The sequence below is a fragment of the Furipterus horrens genome, unplaced genomic scaffold (genome assembly GCF_987537825.1).
Source record: "Furipterus horrens unplaced genomic scaffold, mFurHor1.1.pri manual_scaffold_12, whole genome shotgun sequence".
NCBI lineage: Eukaryota > Metazoa > Chordata > Mammalia > Chiroptera > Furipteridae > Furipterus > Furipterus horrens.
In genome coordinates, this window is record NW_028327182.1 from 55,207,560 (window position 1) to 55,223,235 (window position 15,676).

At 39.7% G+C, this 15,676-nt stretch overlaps 1 pseudogene; it reads right to left on the bottom strand.

Annotated features, from left to right (window-relative positions):
- Nucleotides 1–328: 328 nt before the first annotated feature.
- Nucleotides 329–12,213, bottom strand: LOC149996217 (FMR1-interacting protein NUFIP2 pseudogene; annotated as a pseudogene).
- Nucleotides 12,214–15,676: the final 3,463 nt, after the last annotated feature.

The window sequence follows — 15,676 nt, forward strand, 5'->3', positions numbered from 1 at the left end:
GCGTTATACATACAGGTATTGTTTTATATACACATATATAATACAGGGTATGGCAAACATAGGTTTACAGTTGTTTGTATGGAAAATAGTATAATTAACAAATTATAAAAGAATAAACTGTTTTGCACACTCATATCTGTAAACCTACTTTTGCCCCACACTGTATCTATAATTCTCTCTATTTATAAAACTATGTATATACACACAATCCTGTAGTTCTACTTATGGTTTCTCCACTGTGTTGAAGATCTAGTAGCATATAAGCCTTGTATCGCCCATGAATGGTGACTCTAATGCTGCCGAAGGTTACAAATGGCAGTCTGATCCTTCACTGACCTGGACTGTCTATCCATGGCTTCATTTTATAAGTGATTATCTTTTTGGGATCTTGCTTCTGAAAATTCCAACAAACTCTGTTTCTTTGGTGTGATATACAATAGCAGTCTTCAGGTCAAAAAGTCCTCAGCTACCATTCTTTTCTAGGCCTCTCTGTATCTCTGTTCTTTGGTGAAGCCTAACAAAGTGTTTATAGGAGACACGAGAGGACTTTGATTTTCTATCTCATAGTCCTTTGAGAGAAACACTAAAGCACCTTGACTCTGGGTGTTTGCTCTTTGCAGGACACCTATATGACTGAGTTTCGAGGATAAGGCTCCACTCTAATTAGTCCCAGATTTTAGAATGTCATCCAGAACTTGAGGACTAGTCCATTCCTCCAGCTCATAAGCCTTGGGAAACATAGGATGCTCAGTTACTAAGGGGATCATCTCAGCAACCTGTGAAATCAAAGTGGCAGAATATTTCCTTGAAATGTCACCTGTATTGCTATATGATCTGATGGCTTTCCAGTAACAGTCTCAGGGCCAGCACTGAGCTCATTTATAAATGATAAATCCCACTGATTGTGGGAGACATCCCCCAGGTTTTGCTGATCTGTCTGAGAGGGTAGATTTACTTGTGCTGTACTCAACAGCAGTTTGCATATTGGAAGGGTAGATAAAAAGCTGGCCTTAATTTGTTCAACAGTTGCTGAAGTTGGACTCATGTTATGGAGAACTGAATCAGTCACGGAAGAGATGGGTTTTAGTGTATTAGCAGCAGTTGTTAGCTGACTCCCTGGAGAATATGCACTTGCACCTGTCTCTGCTAAAACAGGCCTATTAGAAACAGCTTTCCTCATTGACATAGGGACCTGGGATAACTGACTTGAAGACTGGGATGTTTCCCCAGTAGATGATGAGGAGGATGGTGACACAAAAGAGATCTATACAGTTTTGTTGAGGTTTTCCTTAACTTTGCTTGCTTAACTTATTTTAGCACTACCATTATCCACTGGAAAATTTTGGGGTGGTTTAAAAGGGTCCACAAGTCCTCTTGGGAGAGAAAAGCAGAAGCATGCTTTCCTTTGGTCCAGTCATTCAACTTTTTGCTGCTCACTCTAGATTTAATATCAGAGTTTTTCCACTGCAGGTTTTCCTCAATGTGTTCCTCCAGTCCAGGCTTAGGTTCATACTTCCAGATGGGCTTAGAACAACCTACTTGGCTTCCTTTTCTTCAGTGCAGTCAGGCTTGAAAGTTTCAAGTCTCTTATTTAATGTTGGGACACTGGTCTCTTGCTGCATTATTTTGTCCTGCACTAAATTAAGGTTTTCACAACCCTTGACGCTATTGTGCCTAGCTTTCCTTTTTTTAGGAATGGTGTATTTGCTCTCAGATTTACTACTCTTATTATCTGCTCCTTTGTCCATAAAACCATTAGTAATATAGCCAGAAGTAATTGTTAAAACACCATTTGGAATTGCTACACAATCACTCTTATCTACAGACTGATTCTCTACAGATTTTTATAAGATTTCCCATGCTTTTTGTCCATACTGTTTTTCTGAATGAAATTCCTGGTTTAATACCTGCTTTCCCTAAGGTCCTGACCTTTACAGTCTGCCTCAGGTAACTGTCTACAACTTGTTGGCTTCCATTGGGGACCCTGGAAATAGGGTTAGTAGCTACATCAGAACCTATGTCCTTTACAGATAATTTCTTTTTCTTTAGCATTACCATTTGATTCACCATAGCTTGTTTTCTTCTTTGGTGTGCCCTGGTGCTTATGGAGGTCATGTTTCTGCTCTTGTTTCAGTGGCTTTGGCTGGGCCTTGCGGCTGCCCTTGGCTCCATGCTGCAGGTACTGGTGGGGCCACATGTGATGGTGGTTGTGGCAGTGGTTGTAGGAATCATAATGGTGGTGGTGGTATGGCAGCTCATGGCTGGTTGGGATACTCCTCTAATGAAAGTGACTAGGATTCACTGGCTAAGGCGGAGGGCTGCTGCACCATCAGGATCTGGACAAGAGAAATTATTGTCTTTACACCGAAATGTCACATTTAAAAATTGACTTCTAAAATTTTTAATGATAACATTGCAATAATAATTAAATAATTCTTGACGATATTCCAGATTTATTTTTGTAGCTCATGCATTTAGTCTTTGATGAGTTCAAGCTTTGCAACTTGGCTTCAACATCAACTGGATATTGATTTTAATACTCATCTATTCCCATTCAGCCAAAAGAAACACTCAATACATCTGTAGTCCTGGAGGACACCCTTACTTAAGCTGAGTGCACACAGTTCTAAATGACTGACCTATGGGGAAATTGTTGTGGAGTGAGGTGGGGTGGGGGTGAGTGAAGAACAATGAAAGCAAAGGTTAAATGGTAACCAAAATAGGTGAAGAAGTTGTGAGCTCAAGATCTTATGATAACATTAGTCTTGCAGCTGATCTTACATGGATCCCCTCTTCCTTCTCAAGAAAGGGATATCTGTGTTTCCTTTTGGAGCTCAGTGCCCTGTTCAGTAGGAGCATTTTAGCACCTGCTTGTCTCCACTCCTGTTGTAAGTTCTTCTTTCCAGCAGACTTGGTTCCTTCAGGACTGGGATTTTACCTTGTTCCCTAAGACTTGAAGGGCCCCAAAGCCTACCCCTGAAACCCTGAGCTTGTGGCTACACCCCTATTTCCCAATGTCAAGTTCTCTGACAACAAATTCCATCTTCCAGAATCTAACCTTATGTCTCTTTCACTGCATGCTCCCTCCTGAGCTGAGCCCCAACTTTCTAGGATGAGCTGGGTGTACTCCTGATTTGCACGGTCTGAAACCCTGTAACACTGACACAGCTGCCATATTGTTAAATAGAGAAATGAGCTTGATCAGACCTTTAAGACAAAATGAACTGGAATTTAAGAAATCTTTGGAATCATCAGGTAAAGGGAGAAGAACATATTACAAGTACAGACATTTAAAAAAATAGCTCTTGTACCAAGCTACCTAATACCTGGCCTTGAACTGATACTGATTAATTGATAAATAGGGAGTGAAGACTCCAGGAGGATTTGTATTAGATAGCTGCAGGAGTGCAAGCGGACAGCTCACTGCTACAATATCTTACTTGACTGTATGCCTAGAACAGTAGAATGGCTGCTCAAAAAAATTTGCCATATAATTAAATGAATTGGAAATCCTCAATGTCTGCCTCTTAAAAGCAGATTTGTTAATATTTGATTTTAAATTTTATAATGCTTATGTTTTTTAATTTAAACTTTTTATTCTTAAAAAAAACTCAGATATCATAAACTTACAAGAATAGTACAATGAACTCCATATACCTATCGGCAATTTTAACCATTTTTACACATTTTTTTCTTGCTCTCATTCTCTCTCCTCTTTCTCCTGTCTCTCATAAGAATAAAGACATTCTCTACCTATGTACAATTAATCAAAGTCAGGAGATTTTATAATAATGCCATATTATTGTCTAACTAATTGTTCAGTAATATCCTTTATTGCATTTTTTTTTTTCTGATATAGGATATAATCCAGATTGCACTTTGTATTTAATTGTCATGGCTCTTCACTTTCCTTTAATCAGGACTAGTTCCTCAGGCTTATTTTTTGCTGTTGTTCTTCAATGATATTGACATTTTGAAGAGTACAGGCCATTTGCTTTGTAGATTATTCTTCCATTTTAGCTTTGATTGTTTCCTCATGATTACGGTCAGCTTTCCTCTTGATTAGAATTGAATTTTTAATTTTTGGCAGGATTTCTACATTGATGATATTGGATCATTCTTACCACATCTCATCAAGGGACACATAATATCAGTTCATCCTATTATTGGTATTACCCTCTAGGTGTCAACAGCAAAGTTTCATTTTTTCCCTTTATAATTAATGAATTAATTGTGGGGATATACTTTGATATATGTAATAGTCTGTAATCCATTGTATTAATCAGGGAGATGCAGTGTGTCTGTCTAGGCCTCCATCTTAGCCGGAAGTCTCAATTTCTTTTTCCACTTCTATCAAACTCTAATTCCCACTAAACTTGGGTCTGTTTTTATCTTTATATTCTATCTCAATCTAAATGTCACTGTGAAGGTATTTTTTAGATGTGATTAATATTTAAGTCAATAGACTTTTAGTAAAGTAGCTTAACCTCCGTAATATGAGTTGGCATCATCCAACCTGACAATAAACAGTTGAAGGCCTTAAGAGAAAAAGGCTGAGGTCCCCCGAGGAAGTGAAAATTCTGTCTCATGCTTGCAGACTTTAGAGTTGACAGCTTCCACAATTGTGTGAGCCAATTTCTTAAATCAATTAATCTCAGTATTTATCTATACAGATATAACTATATATCTACACATATTTTTATTTGTTTCTTTTCCCACATTACAGAGGTTAAGCTACTTTACTAAAAGTCTATTGACTTAAATATTAATCAGATCTAAAAAATACCTTCACAGTGACATTTAGATTGGGATAGAATATAAAGATAAAAACAGACCCAAGTTAAGCGGGAATTAGAGTTTGATAGAAGTGGAAAAAGAAATTGAGATTTCCGGCTAAGATGGAGGCCTAGACACATGCACTGCATTTCCCTCTACAACTATGAAGAAATACAACTATCTCAAACTAGAGACAACGAGAAGTTCCAAAAAATCGAGTTCTGTGGCAGTCCAGCAAACAAAGCTATAAAGAAGAAAGACTCATTCAGACAGGTAGGAGGGACAGAGCCGGGGCAGAAAGGACATGGTGTGGTGGCTGCAGCAGCGGTGGCAGCGGCAGGATGACAGAAAGCGCAAACATTTCTTTTTTAAGTATATTTTATTGATTATGTTGTTACAGTAGTCCCAATTCTTTTTCTGTTTCTTCCCCTCTGCCCAATACCCCACTTTCCTCCAGCAATCCCACCCCCCTTAGTTCATGTCCATGGGTCAGTCATATAAGTTCTTTGGCTTTACCCTTTCCTATATTATTCTTAACTTCTTCCTGTCTATTTTGTACCAAATAATTATGCTTCTTAATCCCTGCACCATTTCTCCATTTCTCCCACTTCCCAGCTGATAATCCTCCAAATGATCCCCATATCTATGATTCTGTTCCTATTCTGGTTTGCTTAGTTGGATTTTGTTTTTATTTTTTAGATTCAGTTATTGCTGGTTGTGAGTTTGTTGTCATTTTAATGTTCATAAATTTGATCTTTTTCTTAAGTAAGTCCCTTTGACATTTCATATAATAATGGCTTGGTAATGATGAACTTCTTTACCTTTACTTTGTCTAGAAGCACTTTATCTGCTCTTACATTCTAAATGATAGCTTTGCTGGATAGAGTAATCTTGATTGTAAGTCCTTGCTTTTCATCCATTGAATACTTCTTGCCAGTTCCTTCTTGCCTGCAAAGTTTCTTTTGAGAAATCAGCTGATGGTATTATAGGAACCCCTTTGTAGGTAATTCTCTGTTTTTCTTTTGCTGCTTTTAAGATTTTCTCTTTATCTTTCACCATTGATATTTTAATTATGATGTGTCTTGGTGTGGTCCTCTTTGGGTCTAGCTTGTTTGAGACTCTCTGTGCTTCCTGGTTTTGTATGTCTATTTCCCTCACAAATTTTGAGAGTTTTCCTTTATTATTTTCTCACATAAGTTTTCCATTTCTTATTCTTCCTTTTCTCCTTCTGACACGCCTATGGTTCAGATGTTGGCATGTTTAAAGTTGTCCCAGAGGTTCCTAAGCCTCTCCTCATTTTTTCAATTCTTGTTTCCTCATTCTGTAGTGGTTGACTGTTTTTTTCTTCCTTATGTTCCAAATCATTGATTTGAACCCCTGTTTCCTTCCCTTCACCATTGGTTTTGTGTGGATTTTCCTTTGTTTCATTTAGCGTAGCCTTCACTTACTTCTTCCCTTATGTGTTTGCCGTACTTAAGCATATCTGTCAAGACTGTGAGCATCTTTATCACCAGTGTTCATTAGAGTGGAAGGGCAGATAAAGTGTTTTTCAGACAAGGTAAAGCTAAATGAGTTCATCATCACCAATAACCATTATTATATGAAATGTTAAAGGGACTTATTTAAGAAAAAGAAGATCAACACTATGAACATTAAAATGACAACAAACTCACAACTATCAACAACCGAGCCCCCCCCCCCAAATTAACAAAAACAAACCAAGCAAACAACCAGAATAGGAACAGAATTATAGATATGGGGATCATTTGGAGGATTATCAGCTGTGAGGGGGAAGGGGGATTAATGAGGAAATGGTGCAGGGACTAAGAAGCATAATTGGTTGGCACAAAATAGGCAGGAAGAAGTTAAGAATAATATAGGAAAGGGTGAAGCCAAATAACTTATATGCATGACCCATGGACATGAACTAAGGGGGTAGGATTGCTGGAGGTAAGGGGGTTACTGGGAAGAGGGGAGCAAAGGGAAAAGAAATTAGGACCACTGTAACAATGTAGTCAATAAAATATACTTAAAAAACAAAATTGAATAAAATATCAGAGGGCATCTCTAGAAAAAAAAAGAATTTGATAGAAGTGTTAAGTCATTGGAAAAAAAACACGGACTTTTCAACAAAAGCTATTAGTAAGATAGGGTAGTAAGCTGGGAAAAAATTAAATTGCCTCCATATGGAATAATGTACTCAGAATAAGTTCTAAATGAAACAAGATTTTAAATACTAGAAAAAAAGAAACTATGTACACATCAAAATAAGTATATATACTATACCTCTCAGAAAGCGTTGTAGGAGAACTTGGCTTTATCTGCAATTTTCTAATTTTTTAAAGAGCTAATTGTCAGGGTAACCTTGCTCTGAGAAATCACCCAGAGACTTCTGTGGCAGCAGGCAACAGGTTTATTGAAGGGAAAAAGGGTAGAAGTGGAAGGGAGAGGCAACCCCCCGGACCGACTTGAGGGCCTGTAGGAGCAAGGGGAATGAAGAACGGGGAATTAGGAATGGGGAATGGAGACTCCCAGTCCTACATGCAGGCTTAGGAGTCCCACCCGCACTTCTGCAGGTGCCTTTCTTATTCCTGTCAACCACACATTTCAGTGAGAGTGAATTTGTTTAACAACATATTCAGTAGGTCATTTACAACTCATTGCTTCCCCAACCCCACTGCCCCAGGTAAGTTAACATATTGGGCTAAAACATCAGTATTTCCTCTGGGAGCACCAGCCAGGATCAGGTTGATTAGCATGTATAAAAGTCCAGGTGTGCATTCTAGCTGCCTCCATGTTCTGACACTAATAAATATGGATGTAATAATAAAGTTAGAATATTGTCATTTTTAACCATCATAATAATGATTGATTAAAGATAAAATTATCAGTGAGTGCTAAAACCATGGGATAAAAACTTAAGGAATGTGATGGTTAATTTTTTGTATTAACTTGGCTCGGCCAGATATCTGACACTTTGACTTTACCCAGCCCTTTGTGTCTTCTACCAGCGTCATGTAACTGTGCCAGACTAACTTCCCAGTTCTTGACATAATCTCTTAGGGTAGACTTTCCTCAATGCTCTTTTTATTTAGAGTTGTACTGGTATTCTTACATGTTTATTTGTCCAACTTTAGAATTACTTAATATAGTTCTAAAAGTCAATCAAACAAACAAAAACTTGTATTTTTATATGGAGTGTGTTACTTTTTCAAATCAATTTAAGGAGAACATATAACTTCATTGTTAACTGTTCCCCTTTTTTATTCTCATGGTAATATTGTAATCCAGGTTCTTCATTTATACTTGAACTACAGCTCTTCTTAAAATCAAATCTTAGATTTTGTTTTAAATAAGTTGGGTGAAAGCCCTCTTGAACCCCAAGGATGAAAAACATAGTGGACAAACATGGCTTGTCACTTAGTAGAACTTAGTAGGCTTCATCTGCAAAATGGATAATAATAGAATACACCCCACTGTTATGGGCTGTTATGAGATGAAACAAGTCTATACATATAAGTCAGGCATGGTAAAAGCTGAGTAATTATTAGTAAGTGTAATGATTATAATTATTTATTTTTTGTAACAGTGATCTTTCATCTATTTTGGTCAGAAAAATCCCAACTCTAACCATTTTAATGTGTGCAAATCTGTATGATTGTTTCAGAAAGGGGGGTGTCCAAAAACTGCCAGAGCTTGTGGCTGGGGGATGGGGAGAAGGAAGCAGCTTTCAGAATGCCTTCACATGCCTGTGGCTGGTGGCTGGTGTCTTTGTTACACAAATGGCTTGGATGCTTTCAAGGCCTCAAGGAGATGGGAGGGGTCTTGGACCATGGGATGGTATGGAAAAAACACACAGAGCCTGCATGAGGTTCTGTGTATGGTCAGAACTGGGGACCATGCTGACTGCATCACAGGATGCAGTCAGGGATTTAAAAACAAGTGGCAGACATTTTAACTGTGTCTGACCATGTGGTTTTGAGGAGGGTTCGGACCATGCAGTTTTAAGAAGGAAAAACTCCATGCAGTTTACAAGGAAAGGCCGAGAATCCATGAGGTTCTGGATTAAAAGCTAGCGAGCACCTTAACACAGACAAGGCCTCCCCAATCAGAATTGAATAATTGGCAGCTACTGGTAAAGTTGAATTGTGTTTAGAAAATAGGGAAACGGTATCTCTAACTTTTCTAAAACTAGCCTGGTTTGGTAGGGGGAGGCAAGGATGTGTGTTTGTGGGTGTTTTAAGGAACATAAGACTTAATGGCAGAAATCCGCAAATAATCTAAATCTATGTAACTATTAAATAAACAATTCTTTTTCTTTTCACTAAACTCTGGTATTGAGAGTTATAATTCTGGTGGCGGGCAACCGGGCCCCTAACTAAATAGCCCGTGGGTTCTGTTTCAATTGGAGCAGCCTAAGGGTTCTGTAACATGATGAGGAAGCTTCGGAGAATTCTTAAAATATGAAAATATGGTCCTGGCTGGTGTGGCTCAGTGGATTGAGTGCTGGTCTGAGAACTAATAGGTCTTTGGTTCAATTCCCAGTCGGGGTACATGCTGCTTTGCGAGACATTGATGTATCTCTCACACATTGATGTTTCTCTTCCTCTCGTTCTCTCTCCTTCCTGTCTCTCTAAAAATAAATAAATAAAATATTTTAAAAAAATGAAAATATAATTTATTGGAAACCAATCCAAAATGGATTCATTAATTTGGCTAATATGATCGTGATCATCTATAAATAAAATCATCTCCCTCAAATGTATCTCTTAATTGAAAAACATTCTACATTCTTCATGGAGGCCACTACTTCATCATTTTCACATTTAATGAGAACGAAAGTCCAATTTCTTTAAGAAAGGGATCATGATGGATGGTTTTGTTTTGTATCAGAACTGTTATGATAATTCTGAGTGCTCTGTCCTTGGAAATGGTTGGGTCACAGACTAAAACAGCAATCCTAAGAGTTTTTAACTGGAATTTGGTTATTTGCTCTATTCTAAGGCATAGTTTTTCAATTCTCATTATTTCATTAAGATATTAAAAGTTCTGCCTTTTATGTTATAATAAATTACCTGAATGATTTCCATGATAATATGCTAGCCTTTTTTAAAAAGCCTAAATCTAAAATGCAAATGGAGTTCTGAATTGTTAAGAACAGGCATGTAACATTTTCCAGAAGCAGGAACAAAACTCAGGCAAGGCCTTCATGGATATTTGGAGCAGACAGGTGGGATCTGAGACATGGTCTCCAAGCCCAACCCCACTCCCCTGAACTCTTTTGGCTCTTGAAGACCCATTTTAATGGGGGAAACCAAGAAACTAGTTTAACATAATCTGGTTAGCAGGAATAAGAAATCCTTATTAACAGAGTTCTCTGGAAAAAACCTGTTTTATGAGGAGTAATGGAGATGAGCAGGAGAAAGGCTTTAATATTTGATATTATTAAATATCAAAGTGTCAGGGCAGCCTTGCTCTGAGAAATCACCCAGAGACCACTGTGGGATCAGGCAATTGGTTTATTGAGGGAAAAGGGGGACAGGGGCGGGTGGGAGAGGCAACACCAGGACCAACACAAGGGCCCATAGGACAAGGGGAATGGGGAACAAGGGAACAGGGAATGGGAATGGGGAACAGGGACTCCTGGTCCTTCTTGTGGGGCCATAGGAGTCCCACCCATACTTCTGCAGGTGCTTTTTAAAAAAGATTTATTAAGTATATTTTATTTATTATATTGTTACAATAGTTCCAATTTTTTCCCCTTTGCTTCCCTCCGCCCAGCACCCCCAACAATCCCCCCCCAAGTCCATGCCCATGGGTCGTACCTACAAGCTCTCCTGCCTCATCCTTTCATATATTCTTCTTCTTCTTTTTAAAAAATAATTATTAATTAATTAATTAAGTAATTATTTTAACAATAAAAAATAACAATCCCTTCCTCTCAGACTTAAGACCCTTTATAATCTTATAATGGACAATGGGCGAAGGTGTCGAGCTCCTCTAGCTGCTTCAAGCTGGACATGGTCATCGTCCTACCTACCCTTGGGTCCAGAAATCCCTAATAAGACTGGGGGTGTGGAGGGGAGGGTGGCCTTCCCACATAGGGAAGGATTGTGCAGACTCCAGGTTGGTTGGCTGTCCCCAGACAATGGCATGCTTGATTTAACAGGCTGGCATCCTTGTTGCATTCTGGAGGCAATAGATTTGGCGACAGGGTTAAAGGACATCATCTAATCCATAACCACTAGATGACAAAAGACAGGTATTAATTTTTCAATGTCCCACATTAGGGAAAAGAAGGGCTTCTTTGGAGGAAGGTGTGCCAGGTACATCTCACCTGTCCGAGACCCTTTTGCCCATTATACTTAGTTTGGGCTGAGGGAAATAGTTTAGGTTTCCCCCCTCTCAGGCCTCTGGGCTCTTTCTGTCCAAGCCTTTAGGACAGAAAAGAGAAACCAGTTTTAAAATGAAGCCCACAGACCACCCCATTCTTCACCAACCCAGCCACTTAGTTCAGCCAAACCATTGAGTCTCAGGAGGCAGCAATGCAGACAGGATTAAGTGAGGCCTATACGTACAGACAATCACTCAGGTAATAAGATCGTAGGCTTATGCCCTTTGAAAATAGAAAACACATGTTAATTTATGTAACATAACCCACATACAAGTCTCTAAATCTGTAGGACTGTCTTATCGGAAAGACATCCAGTTGCAAGGCATTTGACCTTCTTCTTGCCTGTAAATTAAACATCTTTGATAATGCCACAGACATAGTTTAACGGTCACGTTGTTGTAGTACGGGGCCAGTGGCACAATGGATAACTCGTCTGACTACGGATCAGAAGATGCAGGTGCTTTTTATTCTTGTCAACCACACATTTCAGCGAGGGTGAGTTTGCTTATCAACATATTCAGTAGGTCATTTACACCTCATTGCTTTCCCACCAGGTTAGTTAACATAACAGGCTAGAGTCATTACCATTTTCCCTGGGAATGCGCTCAGTTCATTAACATATTTTTGGGAACTGCTAAATCCATCAGCATATCCTTTGGGAATGGCGAAATCCAGGGCCAGGTTGATTAGCATATACCAAAAGTCCAGGTGTGCATTGTAGCTGCCTCCATGTTCTGACAATGAGAGCTCTGGTTTTAATGCTCTATTCATCTCTGTATCTCTCCTTCACTCTTAGCAGTTTAAAGTATCAGAAACTGCTATAATTTGAAGAATTCTGTATAAGTAGATAACACTGAAATGTGGCCAAGGTCCCATCTTGTCATGTTAATTGATTCTGTCTCCTAGGTGCCTTACCTTTTAGAAAAAGCATCCAATGTATTGACTAGTTCTCTCAGAAGGTTGTAGCTGAAACCACATTCACTGTGTTTTTCCAGGTATAGTTTCCCGAGGCCCTTCAAGTTTCCCTCTTCATCCATCTCCATTTTGCTCTCTGTCCCAGGAGGCTATTCTGTCAGAACTGCATCAATGGTGTCCTTGCTCTGGCTTCTGATTGGGTTCAGCCAATGGAAGAGGGGGGAGAGGGAGGTCAGGGTCTTTACTCTCTTCTCTTGGGTTAGCTGTGCACCTCCATCAAGGACTACAATCCTCTCCTACAGCCTAGCTGTTCTCTCCGGGTTTTAGGAACTACTGCCTCCCTTTGCCCCCTGAGTATCACTTTGGTAAAGTCTTTACTAGATCCAGATGGTTATCGTCATGTGTTGAAACCACCAATTTCACCCACACTCTTGCTTATGGTTCCTATAGACTCTTCTTATTTCCTCATTTTAGTGTGCCATCTGTTTTCTGCTAGGGCCTGTATTAGTTGATTGCTGTAACAAATCACCACAAACTGGGTGGTCTAAAACAGAATAAATGTACTCTCTTATAGTTTTGGAGTCTAGAAGTCCTCAGTAAAGGTGCCAGCTGCTGCAGGGTCATGTTCTTTCTGAACTCTCTAGTGGACATTCTGTCCTGTAATTTCTCTTAGCTTCTGGTGTTGCCGGCCATCCTTGGCATTCCTTGGCTTGCAGCTGCATTACTCTAATCTTTGCCTTCTTCATCACCTTGCATTCTCCCCTGTGTGCCTCTGTGTCTCTTCTCTTCTTACAAGGACAACTGTTACAGAGCTAAAGGGGTTTCTTTCATGTGGTGCCATGGTGTAAACTAGTGTTGAGAAAAACAGGTTTTTATTTATAGTATTCCAACCTGGGGAGGAAGTGAGCACTTCAGCTCAGAGCCCTGTTCTCCCATGGGACCCAGAAAATGTGCCCAGAAGTTCCCCATCCCTATCTGCTAGCTGTCTTCTTCAGGATCTGGGTTATGATGTCATCAGCCTCCATATAACTGTCCAGGAAAACATGTGCTATGTTGCACTGGATCACGCATGATTCTCTCTTTGCCCTTTTCAAGCCGCATGGTATCCTTCTCTGCCCTCCTTGCAAACCGTGTGGATCTCCTCTCCTCCTCTAAAATGGTTGCCGCCTTATTTTAAAATCCCTGACTGTGGCCTTGTTGTGGACCAAGTGCGAGAACCAAACGACTGGAGACAACCAAATTAGAATTTAAAGAGCCTTTATTAGCTGGCCAGCGACTACCCACTCTCACTCCATGCAGGGATTCAAGTGAGTAGCCCCGAGCCTCAGTACAAAGCTGCTTATATAGTATAAACCTATGTCCTGGGTTGCTAGCTGGGGTAGTAGCACAACACAACCGTTGTGAAGCAGGGGTAGGGCTAAGGGTATCTATGCTTGGCTAATGCGTGCAACGGAAAAGCTACCATTCTGCACTTGTTTGGGGGCAACTGTTACTATGGGAGTTTGCCTGATACATGCAACTAACATTCTGTACCTGCTTGGGGGCAACTGTCACCTTGGGGTTTTTTTCAAAAATGTTCTACTCTAATTCAAGCTCCACACATTCCCCACTGGTTTTATTTGGGGATTCAAATCCTTGAGTCCTGGGTGTTTAAAGGGCAATATTGCGACCTTAGGACCAAAACTTTTCCAGGCCCGTATGGAATTAAGCCCCTGTATAATTCCCCTTCTTAAACTTATGAGAAATGTTCACAATAAAAACTGGGACACAGGATTTAAGCAGCAAAGCGAGGTGTTTATTCACGAGTCTGCAGAGTTGGGCGCACCCTCAGCCAGGAGAATGTGCGCCCCAAGTAGATGAAGAAAACTGGTTTATAGTAATGTGATTAGCTCCCCCTTCCCTCCCCTTCTCCCCCATTTCTCCATTACTGGTTACGATCTAACGCGATTATCTAAATGCCCCTATTGTGATTTGTAAGTATGTTAGTACTGTTAACTCCCTTCTCCCATTTTCCCTTTGTCTGGTGATGACTATTTTTCCCCCTTCAGGATGTCCCTTAAGACCCTCTAATTACATTTTCCCTTTGTTATTAATGATTTTCTACTGGTTTGGTACTCACTATGTCCTTGTTTCTTACAGACTTAAGACCCTTTATTTTATAGAGGACAATGGGCGAAGGTCTCGTGCTTTTCTAGCTGCTTCAAGCTGAACATGGTCATCATTCTACCTATCCTTGGGTCTAGAAATTTCTAATAAGAGTGGGGGTGGAGGAGAGGGTGGCTTTCCCACATGGGGAAGGATCTTGCAGAGTCCAGGTCAGCTTGCTGTCCCAGGTAGCAGCATGCTTGGTTTCCAAGGGCTGGCACTGTTGGACAAGCTGGAATTCTTGTTGTATTCTGGAGGCAACAGATTTGGCAACAGGGTTAAAAGGCATAATTTAACCCACAACTACTATATGACAAAAGGCAGGGATTAATTTTTCAATGTCCTACATTAGGAAAAGAAATGGCTTTTTTTGGAAGAAGGTGTGCAGGGCATGTCACACCTGTCCAAAGCCCTTTTACCCACTATACTTAGCTAGGGCTGAGGAGAATATTTTAGGATTTTCCCCCTTCCAGAACTTTGGGCCCTTTTTGTCCAAGCTATTAGTATAGAAAAGAGAGAAACCAGTTTTAAAGTGAAGCCTATAGACTCCCCCATACTTTACCAACCCAGCTATTTAGTTTGGCCAAACCGTTGAGTCTTAGGAGGTGGCAATACAGATGGGCTTCTTAAGTGAGGCTTATATGTACAGACAATTACTCAGTAATGAGTTTATAGGCTTATGCCTGCCTTACGAAAACAGAAAGAACACACATGTTAATTCACACAACACAATTCACAAAACAGTCTCTAAATTTAAGATACTGTTTTATTGGGAAGACATTTAGTTGTAAGGCACTTGACATTCTTCTTGCCTGTAAATTAAGCATTTTTGATAATGTCACAGACCTTGTTTAACTTTCAAATGAAAACAAACTTTAAATGAAAATAAACATTATAGACACAGTTAGCTGCACTAGTTTACAGTTTACCACTGAGCATTGTGATTTTCCTTGAGTTATGGTTTTTCTTCCTAAGATTATCCTCCTTGTTATTAAAGGGACTGCATTAAGTCCAGTTTTAATTTAGCTTGTTTATTTGCATAAACACAACAAGAGCAGTGATTGATTACATAAATTTTTTAAGTCTGTTTTGCTGGAACTTACACAAAGAACCTTCAGGTTGACCTTCAATTTGTCCTCTGGGCACAGAAGTTGAGCCACACACCTGCCATTTGACCTTGTCTGTAAAACCCATGCTTTTTACAAGTCCTTCAAGTTTTCCATTGTGCCTTAAGGTTCCTCCTAGCCATCTATCAAGGAAGCAAACTTCGTTCCTTTCCTAGAAAGATTGCCATGAACCGCACAACTAACCAGGGTATTAGGCTTTTTCTTCCTTGGCTTTCATTAGCCTTGAAAGTCAACTCCCATTCCTCAGGGCTTTCTGGTAACAACTAGAGCCCAAGCATGTCTTCTTTAGGCATGACATTCTAGTCAAAGTCTTGGTTAA